The 21444-nt window shown below is 43.5% G+C and overlaps 1 long non-coding RNA gene across 3 annotated transcripts in view; it reads right to left on the minus strand.

Moving 5' to 3' along the window:
* The window catches only part of LOC113989396, a 47476-nt gene that overhangs the window by 8675 nt on the left and 17357 nt on the right, over window positions 1-21444 (minus strand). For 2 of the 3 annotated variants that reach the window (XR_005563379.1, XR_005563378.1), the window contains exons 2-7: window positions 10307-10473; window positions 9559-9662; window positions 2898-2995; window positions 2357-2473; window positions 1846-1967; window positions 182-238 (exon numbers count right to left, since the gene is read on the minus strand). This is a non-coding gene — a long non-coding RNA (uncharacterized LOC113989396). The remainder of the gene's footprint in view (window positions 1-181; window positions 239-1845; window positions 1968-2356; window positions 2474-2897; window positions 2996-9558; window positions 9663-10306; window positions 10474-21444) is intronic. The other variant, XR_005563380.1, reaches the window with a different exon arrangement.

The raw sequence follows: 21444 nt of genomic DNA on the forward strand, positions 1-21444 counted from the left end.
TATAAGTCTTCTTTAAACTGATCTCTGTTTCTTCTATCATCTTAATTTAGTTAATGGTTATTTGCATTAATAAAACTGACTTGATTCTCCAGTGAGCTGGAACAAAATAAGTTGTCATTGGGAAAGTACAGGAAGAAAAGGTGAAGAGGCAGTAAAGGGAAAAGGAAAGGGATAAGCCTACCTCTAGCAAGCATTTCCAGAGCAGCTCCCGTGACTGTCCAAAATTAGCAATTCAGTCCTGGGGTGGAAAAAAAAAAAAGAAAACTAATCAATAATAATGAAAAATATGAATAACATTGCTTATACGACAGGAACTGTGGATGGTGGGGCAGGTAGTTCTGCCATTCCACTCTGAGTTGTACTTCCACCAAAACCAACAGCACTTTGGCACAACTATTATTTGAAATCTAGTAAGAAAGAAGGATAGATTTCAGTCACAGTCCTTAGTAAAGCATTACTGTAAATTGCATTGTTTTCAATTCCCTATCCAAAAGCAGAGCTGTATTCTAAAGCCTGAATTTCTCAGAGGTAGCTGGAATAAGAATTTAAAAAAAAAAAAAAAAAAAAAAAAAACCACAACTTTTTCTTTGGACAGCTTACTGTTGGATATGTTACAAATATGCAGGATCCTCTATGAATACAAAATGAGTTTAAAACTAATATCCCTTCAGCCCAAAGAAATATTGGAGATCTCCATTTTCAACTTAATTTGCCTTTCAGTGGTGGAATGCAGACGTGGGCAGTGCCTGTCAGGTTGTATATGTTATGTCTTAATAACAGGCAATAAAGCAAGCTGTCCTGCATGAGGGAGTGCATTAATCTGACAGCTCTCTGTCTGAAATAAATAACAATGGAATATTGTGAAAATAAAACGAGTTTGTAAACAGGCCCTAGCTCTTTTAGGGAAAACAGCCACCTGGATTGTTTTATATGCTAATGCTTTGAACTCCTGAAAAGCAATAAAAAGGGATATGTTTAGCAGGGATAGAACTGAGTGTGCGTTGCTCTGGTTTTTAGCGAGGCTGCTTGATAAAAAGAGGCACTTTAAATGTGGGGCTTGCACAGTGGGAGCTGCCACGGGGTGGGGGACGTGGGACATCCCTCACTGCAGCTCTGGAGATCAGTGTGCCCTCTTGGAAAAGGGATCTCCACAGCTCCCAGCTGCCTCCCTGGCATGGTCACAGCTTGGGTCTCCCTGGGAAGCAGGAGGTACAGCCTGGAAAGAGGACAAGAATTCCTCTTTTTCCAAGCTACTCCGAGCAGCCTTGGCAAAGCTCTGCTTCTCAGAGGTGCTGGTAATGTCTCACCTTTGGCTTGGAAGTGTTTCCCAAGGTCAGCTGAGGGTGTGGGCACCTCATTGACATCCTCTGTGCTGCCTCTCGTGAGGTGCATCACCGAGTTCCCCTCCCCAAAATTTCTGATATTTTCACAGACACCTTTCCTTTCATGGATCCTCTTCATCACCTGAACTGCCACACTGCAGTGTCTGCACTGGCCCTTGTTGTAATTCATGCCCTGCTCTTTGCTTGCTTTGGGTTTAAACTCTCTGGTTTGAGACTTCACACTTTGTGCATGAGAGTGTTTCAGTATTAGAATTTTGCAGGACCTTCATGTGCATCCTTCCTTTGCTTTTTCCATCCTTAAGGGTCAGGAAAACTTGATAAACTCACTTGGAATTAAATTTCCTTTCTTGAGCTCCCTGCTGATCTTTTTGAGGTCAGGAAGTATCTTTGAAAGTCTTTTTTTTTTCCCTTTCAAATGCACAAATACAGGAGACGTGCCAGTAACCCCATGCAGCATTTCTAAGACACTTTCTTCCTAATGTACCCAAGATTATTTTCTTACCCTTTAAGGGCATAATTAGTGCTGTGAGGTCTGGGCCATGCCTGCTCTCTGTGCTGTGCTCTTCATTCCAGCTCAGCCATTAATTCTCTTTGGGTGGGGGAACATCAGGGCATTGGCAAATGCTGAAAAAGGAAGGAAGGATCAAAAGCATCCTGTTAGGAGCCATGGGAAAGGGTGCAGCTTCAAGATGCTCATTAATTCAGCCCGTGATAATTTAAACTCAAAGCAACTCCTGGGACAGCGGGACATCCAAAATTACCCGTTAGGAAAGAGAAACTTTGGAGCGTCCTGTCCTTGCTGCCCTCAGCCTCCCAAATCCCACAGTCCCTGGGATGCAGAATGAGAGGAGGGACGTGGAATTGCTTCCCCTCTCCATTCCCAGCCGAGGGTGCAGGACTGGAGTCCCCCAGCAGCACACAGGGAGGGTTTGCCTGCCCTTGCAGAAGAACAGACTGAATTTTTTGTCACCTCTAGGAAAGGTGCTGGAAATGTTCCCCTGAGATGGGCGCACCTGAATGCACTCCCTGTGCCCATTCCTTCCAAAGAGGGGATTTTGACAGGCAGGAAAGGTGTCCATTGGGGTTGCTCTCCCTGGTGATTCCATTTTAGGGGATCATTCCGTTTTATGCTGGAACACAAGCAATGACCTGTTACACCAGCTAAAGACATGAAAAGAAACAAGTCAGAGAAAACAAGGGAAAGTCCAGCCTTTCGTGCCCCTTATGATCCAAATAATAAATCTTTTTCCCAGCTGAGGGCCTGTAAAGCAGTTGATGAGAAAAGGACATGTGTTTAACAAGAATTTCCCTCATTAGCAATCCAAGGAGGGCCATGCTTAAGGCAGACAAATAATTTAATTTTGTCACACTTCCTAACATTGCCACCAAACTGAGGCATTTACAGTCACACTTGTCACAACACTAATTATCTGTTTGAACAGCAGAGCTCCACTGATTGAATGAGTTCTGCAGTGAGATCATTTTATCAGCAGCATCTGATTGTCATGACTTTTTGGATATAGACTATAATGAGAGGAAATATGGCTTTGGTACCTTTACAGCAGCTTCAGATGAGACAGAGGGGAACTTCTGCAGCAGCCAAAAGCTTCTGCTCATGGACTGGAAAACAATGTCCTGGGGGCTTGTGTTGCCTTGGAAACATGAAAAATAAAGCACCATTAATTACCTATTTTCAAGCAACCAGTGTATCCAGTGCTGAGGGCCTGATCCAAGGCTAATGAAACCCTCACCCCAATTTCAGCACACTTGGACTGATCAATCAGCTCTTCTGAGCAAAGGGAGGACCGAGGCAGAACAAAGCTCTGCCAAGTTTTACTTCTGGCTGCAATTCCAGAAGGCTCCAGGCAGACACTCCGAGTGCAGTGGCTCCTCTTCCCTTCACACCCATGACTTTGAAAACATCTTCAGCTGTTTGGTTTTTTTTTTTTAAATACATGCCCTCTTTTTTTGAAGAGGTACTAACAGCTGAACTAATAAACATCAGGCAAACACACATACAAGACCTGTGTATAAATCCCACATACATATATTTTCTCCAGATTGGAAACCAAGCTGATAGTCCTGGGCACTGGCACAGAACCACGAGTTCAGCCAGACCTTCTGCTGTCATTCTTTCTACCCAAAAGACTGCCAAAATAGTCCCTACTATTATATCTTCTGTACAGTCACTTTTAAGTGTAATTAAACATTTTTAACTACAGAGCGTTTGCTGCTTTTCCTCCCATTAGTCACTGGTGCTTTGGTCCTGATTTTATAATTGGGAAATATAACTCTGTACAATAACTCCATGAAATAACTCTAATAATAAATAACTCTCTGGAATTGGTGAAAGTAGAATCAACTTCTTCTTATGGGAGTTTGAAGTTATCCTAAAATTTTCTTTTTGGAAGACTGTTCACCCCTGCTGCCAGCACAGTCCAAAGCAATCAGCCAAAACTCCAAAAGTATGGAAGGACAAAAATAATTCCAGTAATTTGGAGATCCTGCCCACAGCACAAGTCTGGGGCACAGCAACCTCCCAGGCTGCTGGAAAAGAACCACTTTCATCTTGTAATACAATGTAAATGCTATTTTTACACCGGTCCCAGATATTTTAAGCAAAAATTTGCTTAAAAAAGACTGAAAGACAATCTTTTCCTTTCATTTGCTTCCATTTCTAAATGAGCTGTAATTTTGAGTTTTCTTTTCTCTCTCCAGTTTTCCTCAGGAATAATGCCAGTGGCAATCTCCACCAATCTCTTGACTCTTTCTGGAGGTTAAGCTGACTACAAGAAAGCTGGATCAAAGGGAAAGAAAAACTTTGTTCTAGAAGCACAAAAATATTTACATAATAACAAGATAAGCCAGAACTCCTCATTTCTACCATGTAGACATGCTTGTAAAAAGGATGTAAAAAAATTAGGCCATTTTTAGTTTAACTGGGGAGGTGAGGAGAGGAGGGATTTAATAGCTCATGTAAGAGAAGAAGAGACAAAGCTGGAAATCAGTTTGTAATGCAGCTAATTGAACAGATCCAGAGTTTTCAGGGTTTCCTGCCTGGAGGAGAAGAATCTCTCAGAGTTATTTTGATGCACAAGAGGAAAAGAGAATAAAGTTTCCCACCACAGAAAATCGAGTGGGAAACAACAGCCAGAAACAACTGGATTGGAGCTCCTGGAAAACACGATAAGAGCTTTGTTTCAACTTCTCCTGAGCTGCTCTCTGAGCTCCTCAGCTGTGACCACAAATTTTGGCAGCAGAGTAAAAACAGGACTGATAAGAGATAATACAAGTGGGATTGGGGTTGGTCACTGCAGAGCAATAAAAAATTAGAGACATTTTTTCACAAGACGTTGCTCAAGAATTGGCCTCTCTTGGGGCAGCTCCAGTAAACTCAGAAAAAATGGGAAGTTCAATACACTTGTCGATATTTATTCTAATGAGTTCATCATCTCCCCTCACTGATGTGCTGGAACCAAACCATAAATGTTTCCATATCAAACACCCACTTGTTCCTGCCCTGGGAAGAGCAGAGACATCCATTCTGCACTTAATTAGCTGTCCTTCAGGAAGAAATGAGAAAGGCCATGCTTTAAATTAGACCCATCTGGTAAAGGCCTTCTTGAAAAGATGAGGCTTATGTGATGTTTTGGAGCTGTCAGAGGCAGAGGCCATCTGTCCTGACTAACTGCTGCCAGTCATCAGGATTCTGCTCTATAATGATTGTTTATATGAAAAAGGTGACTGAGGGGTCAGAGTGCTGAAATCTGAACAGGAACATCGTGGTGGAGTCTAATAAAAGCCCAGGTAAGGAGATGGGGAGTGAGGCTTTGCTTCCCAGCACCTCCCTTTCCTCCAAGGACATCACAGGGCTCTTGAATTCAAGAAAGAACCAAGATGCTGCTGCTTGTGGCCACTTTTCTACTTAACTAGAGTTTGTGCTAGAAAATGTGGGTTAGATTCAGGTCCCTCCCCAAGGGGTTTTAACCCAATATCTCTTGATTTTCATGAAGCCTCATGGATTAGAATCCTCCCTTACACCTACACCTGAACACCCAGCTGTATATTTGGGATGAAAGCTCAGCTTTTAGAGATGAAGAAACCATGATTTCTAGTCCCAGATAACTCACTAAGTGGGACCCATTACGTCCAGCCCATGGCATGGTCACAAGCCACAGCTCCAAGATTGAATTGCTGCAAATCAGGCTTGGATCTCATTTTTTACCCCAATTCTCTGGGGTTTCAATTCATTTCCAACACTCCACGTGCTCTGTTCTTTGGTCCCAGCCCAGCTGAGGTGCAGGCACACAAGTCCTGCTGTTCCCAAAGCAGCTCCTGCCTCGCTGCTCTTATCGGGGCAGCACAGGGCTGGGACCAGCTCCTAAAGAGAGGAATTGCTTACATAATTCATGATGACTCTTGTTGCCAAAATAGCCAGACAAGCTTAAAAATATAAGCAGACACTATGAGGGACAATATGCTTAAAATGTTGAATTTTATGGTAGTGGCATAGAATGGGAAATACTTGAAATTAGAACAAAAAATGTAAGGTGTTAGAGAAATGCCACACATTTACTGCATTTCAGCCATCAACAATGCATTGTGCTTTGCTTTAAAGGCAGAAGAGGATGATGGTGCCCAGGTGGTTCAAGGAAGATATCTGAAGTGCCAAATAAACATTATTTGTTGGTGAGTTCCCCTTGTACCCTCCAGGGCAGGGACCTGCCCAACAGCTGCTGTATATGGGCTTTACAGGCATTCTTTATGAGTGATAAAAGAAGTGTTTGGACAGAGAATTATGGAATCATTTGGTTTGGAAAAGACTTTCAAGGTCTTTGAGTCCAACCATTAACCCAGGAGTGCCAAAGCCACCATTAAACCATGCTTCCCAAGTGCCACATGTATATATCTTTTAAATCCCCCCGGGGATGGTGACCCCTGGGCAGCCTGTTTCAAGGTTTGACAACCCTCTCAAGGTTTGACAACCCTTCCTGGCACAACTTGAGGCCATTTCCCCTTGTTGCCTGGAACAAGAGACATCCATTTCTCTATCTGTGCAGAACACTGAAGTTTTGTGAGCACGGTAACTTGAACACAGAGAAAATGGGTGCACAGGTAAACACACCAAAGGGCACTGGAGCATCCCTGCTCCCAGGGGGAAAATATTCCTCTGAACACCTATGCTAGGACAGAACTCCTGCCTCCCAACTTCAGAACCTACTCACTTAAACAGATGAGGACAAATATATAAAATACATCCCCTGAGGCAGTGAGGGGCTGCTCTATCCACGCCAGCAGCAGAGAAGATGCTGGTTGCCAGGTTGCAGATGGACACCACACATTTTAGAAATTAAACTATAAGTGGTTGGTTGTGTTGTTGTTTTTTTTTTACCACATCAGTCGGATTTCTGTCTGTGGGAAACTTTTCCTCAGAGAGGCTCTTTTCACAGACACAGCAGGGATGGAGGTAACAGCATGAAATGAGAGAGTTTGAAAAGCAGCGGCGTGCTGCAGGAAGCCCAGCATTTGCATGTTAAGCTACATCTATTCCCTGAACGCTCAAGACACATGAAAGCAACTTCAGATTTTTGGTTAGCAGCAGATCTATTCGCTGCAGCCTGAATTTAAAGGTCAGGGATGTTTAGAGGGGTTTTTTGTTGGTTTTTTTTCTTTTTGCACTTAGCTGGAGCAGTGTTACACGGCTCCCCTTGGGAAGAGCAGTGGGAACAGCAGCAGCTCTGCCGTGCCAGGACACCGGGTCACAGTCCTGTTTGTACCAAACAGTGTCTTGACACCAGCCCCCATTCCCAGTGCCAGTGGCCCTGGTTCACTGGGATGTTGTAGGAGAGACACTTCTCTGATGCCCGTGACCTTAACAAGAGCTTTTTAGAGCTTGTCAGGGCTATGACAGCTGAATCTTTTTAGGCATGTAAGTGAAAAGCAGCTGAACAAGACCCACTGTCTTTTCAGAAAACACAGCCCTGAGGGAAGTTCGAGACATTCAAACTCAATTTTAACCTTTCTCATCTTCAGAAATCAAGCTTATTTGTGACCAGGCTGAAGGTTTCCTACCTGACAAGGCACTTCTGTGCCCTTTGGCTTCATGCCATGTGGCTGGAGGGGCTGGCAGGGCTAACACCCATCATCTCCCTCCCACCAGCACCACAGCACCACCTCACTGGCACCACCAGGGCTGTGGGCACGGATGCTCAGTGGTGCCTTTGCTCCTCATCCTCCCACGGCAGCCTGATGGATAGTCGAGCATTGCAAGGTTGTCATGCACACCACTGAGCTCCCCAGGATGCTGTTTCCTCCTTCCCTTCAGCATTCAGGAGCAGGTGAAGCAGGAGATAAAGAATAAAATGATGACCCTTGTCATTGCCTTCAAACGAGCAGCACTGATGTGGCTGCATATCTGAATATTCAGGAGAGGGGCAGACCTACACACTGGATTTACTGAGATAAATGTTGGTCTCAGCTGTTGAATTCCTGGTGCTGATGAAGGCTGCAGAATAATTGCATGTGTGCAGAGTGGATAAGAGGTGAGGGCTTGCTGTTGCCTGCCAAGAGATAAAGGACTCGAACAACTGCTGGTTTGTTTGGGTTTATGATTAGATTGATATGGCTCATGTCTTACTATACTCATGATATGGGTGAGCAGTTAAACAGAAATAGAAGCCAAGATCCTTAGACTGACCCGAAATACGCTGGGGAGCTGGTGGGAAGGACTCCTGGAGAGACTGATCCAACCCCAGAAAGCAGTGGATACCCTCCAGAGGGTTATTTCAGTCCTTCTGGACTGGACTGCTGGTGAGATGGCACATGGTCCCATCCCCTCTGAAGGTGCAGCACAATTTCTGAAGCCACAAGGGAGAAAGAGATGGGGACAGATTTGTCTCACATCCCCCCAAACAGAGACACACCCCCCGACACTGGGAGCAGAGGCAACCCCCCCCAGACTTCCCAGCACAACTGCACGTAGTGGGATTTAAAAAGACCTGTTTCCAGATGCCTGCCTTCCCCTCGTGGTACTGGCATGGTTTCTCACATAACTGAAGGAAAGCCCCTAACTTCAGAAGCATAGCATTTTAAAGACAAGTGTGCCTCACTCAGAAATCCTCCAGGTACTTGTTCAGCACTTCACTGACGGGCGAGCTCAGGTCTGACAGCAGCAGCTCTCAGGGGTGTCACCAGCGTCACACAGGGCACTGGGGACATTCAGTGGCATCACTGAGCCACCAGACTTGCTTAGCAAGGCAGAACATCCACCTGGGGCTTTGGCAGGCTCAGGTTTTGGCCTCCCAGCTCCCTTGCACGAATGCACTTGTGCTTTGCTCTGCTGCCTCCACAAGCACTGACGGTGCTGAGGCCCCTGGTGTGCTGAGAGAACACCACTCATCCTGGTGATGAACGTCACAAAATTGCCTGGGGCTTTGGTTTGGTTTTTTAAACACTCGCTGTGTATCTAGATAAACCCCTTGTCTTATGCTGGAGTAAATTTTCTGTTATCTCTGCCTGTAAACCTCCTACTCAAAGGCAGCATCTCCCATTACTGCAGTGCCTGGGGTATCTGTTTGGGACAACACTGGGCACTGTGAAGTCTCAGGGTTTGGCTCTGCCAGCCAAGAGCTCCAGCCTCAAAGGACCTTGAGAGATTCCACGTGTCTCCCTCCAAGTTACACATCTACCATATAGCACAGCACCACGGGCTGGATCAAACTGTGCTGAGGTCTGACCCAAAACAGACAAATCCACACCTGCTTCTGGCATCTGATGCTACTTTTCACCCCTCTACATTCACCTCTTTACCTCTCACCTGATCCTTGGGCAGGTGATAAATCTGTTCCTGTTCTGGAATTCAAATGCTACCAAGTACAACTGAACCTCTCCAGAACTCTTCTCCTTTTCAATACTGTCCTCTCTGTGTGGGTTGCAATATATGATCTTACATGTGGGATGAAATCAGCTGTAGCTGTCAGGGACCACCTGAAACAGGGTTTTATGCAAGTAGTACCAAACATTTCAAAACAGAGAAAAAATTCTGATATATCCATAAATGAAAATATTGCCTCTTACTTTTAAATGCATTATTCCATGAGAAATGTTTTCATACTGCATTTAAACATGTGACTCTCTCAGGATTTAGTGCACCCATTGAAAATTTTCATCATCAAAATAAGAAAAATCAGACCAGCTTTGAATCAGAGTTGCTCACCTTTAGAATTCTCATTTGAGCTCTGCTCAGGCTCTCAGGCACAAACAGCTCCACATCCTCCGACACACGAATGGTGCAGCCAGGAAAGTTTCCTTTGGAAAAAGCTGTGAGAAAAAAAGAAGCTGAATCATCACATCAGTATGAGGGAATACTGAGGAATCGCTGTCAGTCTCATTAGTGTGGGCAACACAATCATGTTTAGAGGCTAAAAAATATATAGCCAATATTTGCATCTTATAAAACACAAGTGAATTTTGTACAACCTACGACCAGCTTGGCTGCAGTGGAATTTGGGAGACATGGCTGAGGTAGGAACTCAGCCTGCTTGGTATGTGATTTTGGGCATGTTTGCAATTCATGTTTAGAATTCAATTATTTACATAGTTGACAGAAATGTAAAAGCAAATAAGATATAGAGTGGGAATATTTGTGGTTTCTTATGACAGTAAAAGAAGACAACTTCAAAACAGCTTTAAAAATGAAGGCCAACATTATTTCTAGATTTACAGCTTTTAATGGTCTCGAAAACACACACTCCAAACTAAAGCAATGATAAGCTAATGTTGGAGATGCAATACATAATATTCTGAATTAATATACATGCAAGATGACAGCCTAAACTGGGAATTCTTGTTCTGAAACCATATTGCCTTTGTATGGTCACAAGGAAGTTAGAAAATAACATATATAACATATATATGTTATATATAACAAAATAACATATAATAACATATTTCCCTATACCTACCATGGGTTATAGAAATCCCAGCCCACAAAAAGGGCACTGCAGTGACCATCCACATTATCCTTGTCTCAAACATATATGAAGCTGGGTGAACAAAAGACAAAACTGGAGGGTGCTGAGTTCTCTGTTTCATATCTCAGTCTTAACTCTGTCTTCCCATCACGCCTGCCCTGGTAAAAAGAGGAAAATGGGGCTGAAAATTACCAAGCAGGTGTTTCAAAGACATCCATAAGCAGTTCTGCTATAGTCTAATTAGTGCTCTAATACATATCATAGTGCAGACTCATCATTATTTCCTCTTCATTAGCTGCTGAAATATAATGTATCTTAAAAAAAAAAAAAAAAAGAAAAAAGAAGTCAAGCCCATTTTCCTTTTTTTTTTAATTTAAAAAAACCCCAAGAGCTTGTTTCTCCCATTACCATAACAAAGACAATAGGAATATGATTAATGCATGCCATCTAAACTATGTGCATTGTGCATTAAATACCAATGCACCATCTCAGCCTAAAGTGAACTCCAAAATTATAAAACACACACTTGTCAATATTAACAGTTGCACCAAAGGAAATGTTTAGAAAGAGAACAACAGGAGAATAAATCTTTTCTTCTGGCTGTCTTCGTGTAAATGCTGAACCCTACTCCTGTTCTTTGGAAAGAGAGAGACCCCAAGTCCACCAGAATGCACCCAGATTATTTAAAGCATGGTCTGACCTGGTGGGGAGAGAGTTCCAGGAGATATCTATTTGTAGTCACTCCTGTGAGAGTAATTGGTGTCAGCTCTACACAGCTTTCAATTAGTTTTGGCTGGTGGTGGCCCTCTCTCTGCCCGAGCACACACCTGCAGGATGGAGAGATTGCTAAAACATTGCTATTCCTCTCAGCTCCTCGGATGGACTCTGCAAGTGCTGCTCCCAGGATCCCAGCCAGCTCCTGCTCAGCTGATCCATGTCCAAAACACAGCCCCAGCAACACAGAAACACCTCAAGAACTTGGTCTGCCCGATGCTGACACGTGTCCTTAGGAACAGCTCTGTCCATTGGACACACCTGATAGAGTCCCTGCTGGGATAAGCTGTGCCAGGGACAAGGCTGTCTTCAAGCCTGAGCCTGTGGTCCAAGATTTCCTTGGTGGTGGTGCAATGTCTCTGGTTGTTCAAGTCAAACAACTGGGGCACAGCCTGCCCTCTCTGCTGGCAGCACATTCCCCGGAGAGGCCTTACAATAATTTGGGAGATTGGGTGACAGACCAAGGACCCAGCTCCTTTCCCCCATGCCTACACACACTGGACACCCATAAAAGAGCATCAAGAGTCGCCACAGCATCCCTGAGATAAAACATTCCCTTTTCCACCTCAAAATTCAATTCTCCATCAAATGTTGAAAATTAAGATGAACTCACCAGGGGGAAGAGCAGCTGAGGAAGGAACATTTTTATGCCTGCTTGGCCTCTGACAGCAGCCCTTTAATTACAGCACATGGCAAGTCTTCAGCAACTCCCTCATCATGATCCCCCAAACTCAAGTCAAAGCCTCTCTGCAGCTCCACCTTCTCTGACAGCAATGACAGCTGCTTCAAAAACTGATCCCTGATGAAACATCTATAATGAAGCTTTACTGCAACAACAAATTTTACTCTTCCTCTAGAGAGCTACAGAAATTTGGCCAAGTTTTAGCAGAATTCGAGCTTCGGGGAGAAAGGAAACCCCAAAGTGGATGCTAGAGCCACACTTCACTGCCACTTCACAGAGAGTTGTGTTCCAAAAGCACCCCACAAATACAAACCAACAATCACAGCAAGTCATGTCTGGGGAGGTAAAACTTAGTGTGCCCTCACCTTAAAGACAGGGAAGCAGCAGCAGATAGGTTGAACAATTTAGCACAAGTTGTTCAATAATTGAGTCAGAGAGCCTGGCTTGGAATCCAGAGATCTTGTCTCCTGCTCTCATCTTGATTTAACATCACCTTAATTATTTTGTTCTGTTGTTACAAAGAGCTGAGCATAGGAAATAGTCTAAATCCTTGTGCAATGCTGAAAAGAGCTTGATGGGATTTTGTTTCTTTTGCTGAGAATACCCAGGACAAGGAGCAAAAGGTTGAAAGTAGATGGGCCACCGAGTGCTCCTGGTTTGCTTTTACAGGTTGTTTTTCCTTATTTTTATTATTAATCAAGAACACTCTGAAGTTTCCTAAGGAAAAGGGTAATGGTGTCAAGAAAATTTAACATGTGTTTGAGATGAATTCAATGCAGGTCTATTACCTTCAGGTCAGCTTGTTTTTCACTTTCAAAGACAAGTTTACATCTCAGATTAAAGAAACTATTGAACCGCATACAAGGGGAGCTCTGTGCTGTACCTCGAGCCATATTAAAGCAGCTGAGAAGCACAGGAGTTTGATAATGTCTTAATGCACCACGGACATGGAATTTGATTCCATATATTGATCACTCCATACACAATTAGTGGAGTAAGTGCAAGTTTACGACTGGTGCAGCTCCTTACTCTTGTTTTTGTAGTGAATAAAACTGACTGAAGCTTAAGTGTGGGGAAGCAATCATGTTCCCTGACCTCAGAGGTGACATCCAGCTGCAGTAATGAAGCACAAAGGCTTTTAAAAATCATGCACAAGAGCAGTCCATTGTACTTATGCTGACTGGTCTCTCACCTATGATTTAAAATAGATGCTTAAAGAAACGTGATTTTAATTTTTTTTTAATTGAGGTTAACCTCCAGCTTGAAAAAATCAGAGGAAGAGGGGCTATACTTGCTTAATTTCAGCTCCAGATACTTCTATATTTGACAAGTAAAAATTGCAAAAAAAGTTTAAAATGTTTAAAGGCAATAATAAAGTTTTTCTTCCTGTTTTTTCAGCTGAAAGGTGGCAGATATTTATGTTGTATTCTAATTGCTGATTACTCAACAGACAGAGGTAATTGTCTTCCACCCCTGAGACTTTTGAAGGTGTTATTTTGACACATCCACACAGACCAACACCCACTCAGCACCTCAGGATGTGACTGTAAAATCAATTAATTCAACAGCTATTTCTGCAGCCTGAAGTGTAATTACCCATGAAATGTTGACGGTTTTCAGGATAGCAGAAATTCATCATTTATGCTTAACCTGGGCCATTCTTCCCTCCCTCCATCCAAGGAGCAGTGCTCAGAAGTGCAGACAGAAGTGGTGGATGCAGGTGAGCTGGTTCTCACTTACTCTGGACCAGTTCAGACATTGTTTTACCCCTTAGGAAGGTGTGGTGGAACATGGACACGTCTTCCAAACCCAGACTGAACTGATAACCAGATCCATACCAGTAAAGATGCTTCTTCCCTAAGTAATGCCTTCTCTTTTCCCACCTTCCACCTTTCCTCTGCTTCTCATCCCACTGCTGGAGGCTGTGCCTGTAGATGAGGAGCTTTTTGAGCAGTTTCTGTGGAGATCTGCAGGAAGCCATCTCCTGCCTCGATGAACACATGCTTGCACAGCATCAGCTCCACGACAGCAACTCACCACCTGCCAGACTTCAAGGACAAGCGATGGGGTGGGGGTTTCAAAAACCTCCTGCACCCCCTGCACAGAGCTACAGCAAGAAGTTTGCTCCAGTTATGGATGCTGGATATTAACAACAACTCTAAACACAATAATTAGTTCATTTATCTCCAACTTATATAGCCTTTGTGTAAAGGAGTATTTTACAGTTGAATAATTTTAATTTTTTTAGCTCTATGTAAAACAGGCATCATCAGTATAATCCTTAGAATCTAATAATGATTCCATCAGTGTAAAATCATTATCCTTAGGCAAGAAGGAAACCAATTCAATTATGATGTTGGTTGAAAAATCGAGGGTGAAAAGTTGTAGTACATATTAAACTTGAGGCTGGAAAAGTTGTAGTACATATTAAAATGGTTACTACAAAATTTGTGCATCCAGGCTAACAAATGCTAATATGTTCTTTTGTTACCTTCTAATTTATATGATTCATGTAAGCCTGCAGCAAGAGAAACTTGTTTTAAAATTCATCTACATTAAAAAATAGCAATGCAATGAATTGTAAAGTTATTAGCATTCATGTCTGGTTGTGTTATTAAGCTGTACACATCAAATCGCGTAGTACAAGTACAGAAATGTCATAATGAAGTAGAACAGCATTTAATCAGAGGAATTTCTAAAGGTCATCAGAGCATCATATAAATTCATCCATGCATGACAGCAATGTGAAATAAATAACTGAAAGAACACCATAAGAATAAACTTCAATCTTGGAGCTTTGTTTCCAATAGTAGAAGAATTAGCTGAGTTTCATGCTGAGGGAACAGCTAACAAAAAATACTGAATTCTGTAGCTTTAATTAATGAAAGACTAATAAGAGGCAGATAAGGAATTTTACACAAGGGAGCTAACGAGGTGTGTTCACTGATAGCTTCCTACAACAGCTGATCTCATACGTCTCCCTACAACTGAGAAGAAGCGTTCAGCTCTGTTTTTTCTTCCTCATTAGCCAGATGAGCCCTAAATGATTCCCTTTAAATAACCAACGATTTGTTAATATTTTTGCACTCATAAAAACTCTTTTGACTGCTTTAGGACATATATTATAGGCCTGATAGTTGGCAGCTCCAAACACTGGAGCTATTTTACCGTCCCACATCAGTGCAGTGCCAGCCTGTTTTCCTCGCCCGGCGCTGGGAAGCTCCAGCAGGGTCGGAGCAGATGCCGTGGTCACCCAGAGCCAGGCTCTGGTACCTGCAATCATGTTCAGCAGCACCTTGATCTGCACAAAACCTAATTGATTTCACTGGGAACCTTCCCAGAACAAAGTTCAGCTCTCGGTGATGAAAAGCGCCGGGATCTGGCTCGGAAGATGCATTCCCACAGTCCGGGGGGGTGATACATTGCAGCGGCACACAGGGGCGATGAGAGAGGATAAATAACTAATTCATCAAAGACTCTTTCTGAAGCCCTGCATGTATCAGTGGCTTTCACCTAATTAGTTGGCTTGGGGAGAAAACGAAACCCTGTGTTTTCAGCTGGTCTCCAGCCCCGGGCACCACCGGTGCTGGAGGGACACGGCAGGCGAGGAACCCTCCTTCTTTTCTTGAGTGGCCACTTCTGGGCAGGACCAGGAGCCCTGCACAGGGGAGCTCCTCCTTTATTCTGTTTGAACGGGATCCCTGGTACGTTTTAACGACAAGGATTGGGTTTTTTGTAATGTTAGTTCTTTGTTAGAGTTCAAGTAAACTCTGTTCCTCCTGCCGCAGTAACCGTCTCTGTGCTGGCGAGGAGAAGAGGAAGATAAAGCACTTTTCTACTTCCATGGATTTCAGCTGGCCAAACCTCCAAGCACTGAGCAGCCCGTGAAACGGATCTCTCAGCTTTCCCAGTGGAATTGCAAATGGGAATTTCCTACAAAGCAGCCTCTCCTCTCCTGCTGGACCTGCAGCTCCTCTGAGTTCATGTGTGTGCCAGTACCTGTGTTGGCCCTTCCCCTTTGAAAGGAGCACTATAGTCATGGAGGACTCTCGGGATTTGGCACCAGAGCAGAGAAAAAATAAAGATACTATATATTTCTACAGTGACAAACCAGCTGGATGATCTGTGTGATTTTGTGCATCACCAAGAGGAAAAAAGAACATGCTACTCTACATTTCAAACCAATTTGGAGAATCTACCACTGTCCCTGCAGAGAAGTGCTTGTTTGTTCCTCAAATCACAAAAATTAGGTTTTTAAGCCCAGTTCCCAGCACTCCCTCCTTTCCATCCTCCTCCCCAGTGCCTGTGCTGGTGTCCTCAGGACAGGGCAGGGGGGGCTGAACCTACAGCCTCAGACTTCAATTCCCTTCAACAGAGAGCAATTCCCACACTGGGGACCAACACCAAAATATCACACACTGGGTCATAATGTTAAAATCTTAATCTGTACATCATCCATCTGCTAAGGGAGGACAAAACACACAAAAGAGGATGTAACATTATCACTTTACATCTCCTTATTTCACATGCCCCATCAAGAAAATAATTTCTTTCTTTTCTTTTTTCCTTTTTTTTTTCTAATTCAAATAAATTACAGCAAAAAGCAACAGACAACTCCAGAGGCTGACTACAGTCTCGTGCATCATTTTCATATTTTTTTTAATTCATTAGTGTCTACACTAAATGAAAGAATTTATAACCACACTCAGGTTTCCTGAGAAATCCTCCTAGCAGCATGTTTACTGAATCAGCAGGAAAAATGAATAAACAAAATGAAATCAGAAAAGAAAAGCAGTATCTAAATGAAAGCCAGAGGAGCTGAAAAGAACCGTGAGATTATAATCTTAAATTAAAACCGCAGTGAGGGCAATATAAAAGATATTCTAATCACTACATCCAATTAAATGAGGTAAATCACTAAAGCATGTTAAGTGCCTTAACTATTATAATAATTAAGAATCAAACAGAAATCAAGCATCTTTGAAAGACTGATGATGCACACTAGTGCACAGGGAATGCTGGTTCCCACCGAAATGCAGAGGCAGAGCAGAAAACACGGGAGATTTCCTGGCACCTAAAGCCAGCACGGGCACAAAGGTGGGGATCCTGTGTGGAAATTCCCAATGGGAAAGGGAGTGTTCCACAGTGCCAATGGTGTCCTGAGGTGAAGAGCACCCTGTGCCTGTCCCCTGCTCCTGCACAGGAGAGCAGCATCGTGCTGCCTGCAAAGCCACAGCTCCTACAGAGGACAATGTCTGCAACCTCTGCTCTGCTCAGCTCCTGACAGACCCTCTCCCCCACTCCCTCCTCCCCGAGGGGACAAGCAAACAGGAATCTCATGAGAAGTACCATGAAAAACGTTGTCCTTAAACCTCAGTGCTGTAGGCACGTTTTATAGTCTCACTGTCTGAAGCTCCAAAGTATGAATTACAATCATAGAATCTTAGAATGGTGTGGGTTGGAAGGGAACTTTAAAGGTCATTTAGTCCAACTCCCCTGCCATGGGCAGGGACATCTTCAACCAGATCAGGTTGCTCAGTGCCCTGTCCAACCTCATTTTCAGTGTTTCCAGGGATGGTGCTTCTATGACCTCTCTGGGAAACTTGTTCCAGTGCCTCACAACCCTTGTCCTAAACAAATTCTTCCTTATGCCAAATCTGAATCAACCCTCTTTTAATTTAAAACCTTTACCCCTTGCCCTGTCAACACAGGTTCCTCCAATGTAGAACAACACCCTCAGTGACAACATTACTGAACCCTTCCATAAGAAAGTGCATTATTGGCCCAGCCCCCCCAGCACACATTGAACATCCTGGCCCCAACACAGGGATGAATTTCAGCACAGCCATCCAGGAAAGAATCTGCTGCTCATGTACAACTCCTCATTAAATTACAGACAGTCATCTTCCTGTTCTAAATCAGTCTGGGGCCATGTATGGGTGATAGATATTTTAATTAGTAAAATTAGCAACCAAGAAATACAATTTAGACACAAGATTTATCTGCAAATGGTAATTCCACAGCTTTTCTGCAGTAGCTGGGGCTAAGCTTTCTGAATATAAAATGGACACACTGAATACACAACAACATCATTGAGGACTTCTCTACTTCCAAAGACATTTCAGTAAATCTATTATTTTACTGTCAGAGCATCCCTGCTTATAGAGGACCCATTTTTACTAAATCCCACTTAACTGTGGTTTCCTTGCCTTCAGAAAGTGATGCTAAATATTGCAGGATGGTTGAAATTAGGTGAACTCTAAGATTGGAGTCAAAAGTGAGATTTGTCTAGACAAAATGTACTCAAATTTGGGAAGAACAGCTATAGACAGAACCCAGGGAGCGAAACTGGTCCTGCTGGAGTCCTCTGCTGCATGAAGAGACCCTGAAGAGCAGCAGGACATGTTCAGGAGATGCAGTGAGCACAGCCAAGCAGGGATTGTTTGCACTGTGTTTTCTCCTTCCTTCACTAATGCTTTAGCTCTGATAATTAGAAATAATCCAGATAGGTAATTTAGCCACATTGCCCTGCTCTTCAGTATTGGAAGGACTAAGACATACTGAATTTTATGGGCATATAAGTAGGTTTTTTAACAGTTCTCCCTCTGCTTTCCCTTTGTAAGTCCCTTTTGCTTGACAAAAGTTGGTACATGAAAAACACACTAAGAAAAAATCAAAATTCAACAAGAGCAACGTGAGTTTTGTTCCTGTTCTCCTTTGTGTTTGTTTTGCCTGTAAGAAAAACGCACCGAAGGGCTCAGTGTGGGATTTCATGTGTTGCAATTTTATCTCAGGAAAGTAATCCCTCCCACACCACCCTGGATGGGAGGGAAGAGAATGCAGCAGCAATGTAGGTTTTTCATTCCCTCACCCTCTTTATTACTGGCAAGTACATACACATTGAGCACAACAATTCATGCTAAAACTACAAAATATATCTAAGTCTGTTTGAGAACTGTCAAGCTTCCTTTCAGGTAAAGAAGAAAATAGAGAACTGTTAGGGAAGGAGGGGGTCCTGGGCTGTTTTGGCAGCAGGGAAGAGCTTAGAGAGGAATATGAACAATCTGCAGCCTGAAAAGGCCAGGACACCACTTAGCCAGGACCAAAAAGTTTTATTAGGAGGCTGTAACACTCCCAACTCTGCAATTCCATTTGCAATGTCACTTTTAAGAAGCTCATTTTCACCAAGTCCAGTTCATAATCACTTTTGTGTCTTGAACCATAGAACTATTAAAATTTCACAGTATTAGACTAAGTATGGGTTATTTCATTGGTAAGACTGATCCTTGAATTCTTCCTGTAAAGCATAACCTGCTCCCATCCCAGTGCTGAGAGATCCTGGCAGCCCTCAGCTCTCTGAGAAATCAGAAGATTCCCCCCCAGATTGCTGACTCCAAACTCCTGGCACTCTCTCCCAGGACCCCCAAGCCACCATCTCCCAAAAGAATTGCTCCCAGCCCAGCCAGTGGTGCTGAGCCCTGGGCCACCACCATGGGTTGGAGTTTCTTGGCCCCTGCACAAATAACAGATTAAAAAGGCTGTTCAACACATCCAGGAGCACAGCCTTGCACACCCCAATTGAGCACTAACAAGAACCCCCTCACATGGTGTGCAAATCCAGCACTGGAGCTTCCTTCAGACTCACACACACCGTGGGGAAGGGGTTTAACTAAGGCCTGCCAGCTAAAACCAGTGAGCACCAGGCTCATTTCCCAGTGGGGGTGGATGTACTGACACCTCATCAAACACGTGCTGCTCTGAGCTGTAGCTTTCAGACTGGGCTCACACCAAGCTAAGTCCCACTGAGGGGATTTGCAGTTTGATGCTGCATTAAAAAAACCCACAAGTTGAAGACAAAAAGCAACAACAGACTACCAACATTAATCCAACAAGGCTCACTAGAGGAATCCCTTCAAAACTGATACTTTTACCCACAATCCATTTCAAACTTTCTCAATTTTAACACAAAAAATTGCAAACTACATCAGAGAAAAATCCCAGACCCCAGTGGCAGCCTTGGCCTTCGGTGTTTGTGCCACACCAGGAGCGAGACTTCACTTCAGCAGGAGGCTTCTTGGCTTTTAGGGTTATTCTGGGGGGCTCCCCAGGTAGCTGCTGCTCCTCCACTTGGCCAGAGTGATGTTTCAGTCCCTCCTGCCCTCCCAGCCCCCCCTCCCACTGCAGCAGGTGAGTTCAGCCTCTGCTGGGCTCCCTCTCCCAACCCGCCCCTTCTATTATCCGCGCCATGTAAGTCTTCAAACGCTCATCCCCAAGGATTTCACCAGCTTCCCAGGCCTTTCAGACACTTCCTCACTCAAGAGCCTCCACTTATCTGCGAGAATATTTTACCTTTCACCATATAAAGCTTAGATTTTTTCTCTGTTTGAACTTCAGTCTGCTTTATTTTATCTTTTAATATATCTCGGTGTCTTTTACAGTTCCTGGTTATATTATTATGCATTTCAGCAGCTCTCCCCCAAGGAATGACCTTATCTGTGGGTATTAAAGCCTGACAGCTTTCAGCTGTTCTTTTACTGCTGGATTTGTTCTTTGGGCTGGGGAAGGGCAGGTTCAGTGGAAAACCAGTAGATATCTACTGAGATCTCCCTGCCCAGATTTAACCCTTTTCACAGGCTCTGACTCTAAAGTCGTGGATAATTGTTCTGTTCTTTCCCCAAAGTAGCCCAAGAAAGAAAAACTTGCATCTCTAGCAGTATTTTGGAGGTCTGGCATTTCAGAAGTGGGGATTGCTTCCCCAAAAGCAGAACAGGAGGATTTGATCAGAGCAGACCTCTCCCAGGTCAGACACACTGACCAACCCCTTCAAATACAGATGCCAACAGCAATAAGGCAGTACCTGGCCCCTAAATGGGCTTCCATTAAGAGTTAAATTATAAAATATTATTTTGCATTTAGTTTTTCATCTGGTCAAAAATATATCCTTATTAATGGAATTCTAGAAGTCCTCATCATATATTCTGCTTTTTAAGCACCATAAACTGTGATCCTGAGAGCTGCCTGGTGACAGTAAGTTCTTTAGGGTTCTTGTATACAGCACTGCTCTTCCCATTAAGTTTCCAATAAAGTATTTCCATTTTTATATCTGAAATCCCAGAAACGGCACGGAGAAACTCAGCATTTAACTCTTAAATATAATACAAACTTCCCTCAGCATGAAAGCATTTCAAAATTACTCCAGTGCAGATTGTGGTTCACTGTTGTACTTGGTGAGCTTAGTATGTCCATGGCAACTGATGAATATTCCTGCTATAAACAACAAACCTCTTTGGCAAAGTCTGAGATGCAGATATTGAATCCGGCACAAAGGCAATTTTCTGTTCCTTCTTTTGCTCCCCTCTGAAGCAGGAACATATACTTGCATGCTGGAAGGTTATTTTCAAACAGATGACAATATTGCAGGGATCAACCATTTTGACTGACATTGCTTTCAACACAAATCACCCATTTGGGGCCGGTGATGCTGTGCAAGGCTTGACTGGCTGCAGCAGCAGCACTCCCAGAACCAGGAGTGCTCCCCACTCCCAGCACTGAGGTGGCGCAACTTTTAGAGAACCATCAAAATCTGTGGCCATTTGTGGCTTTGTTTTCAGAAACTTAAAGGCAGAGTCTCACCTGCAGTAGCATATGTGCCACTGGGTCACTACTCTTCATG

This window comes from Pipra filicauda, unplaced genomic scaffold (assembly GCF_003945595.2).
Source record: "Pipra filicauda isolate LSUMZ 115617 unplaced genomic scaffold, ASM394559v2 scaffold204_size1372650_pilon, whole genome shotgun sequence".
Taxonomy (NCBI): Eukaryota; Metazoa; Chordata; class Aves; order Passeriformes; family Pipridae; genus Pipra; species Pipra filicauda.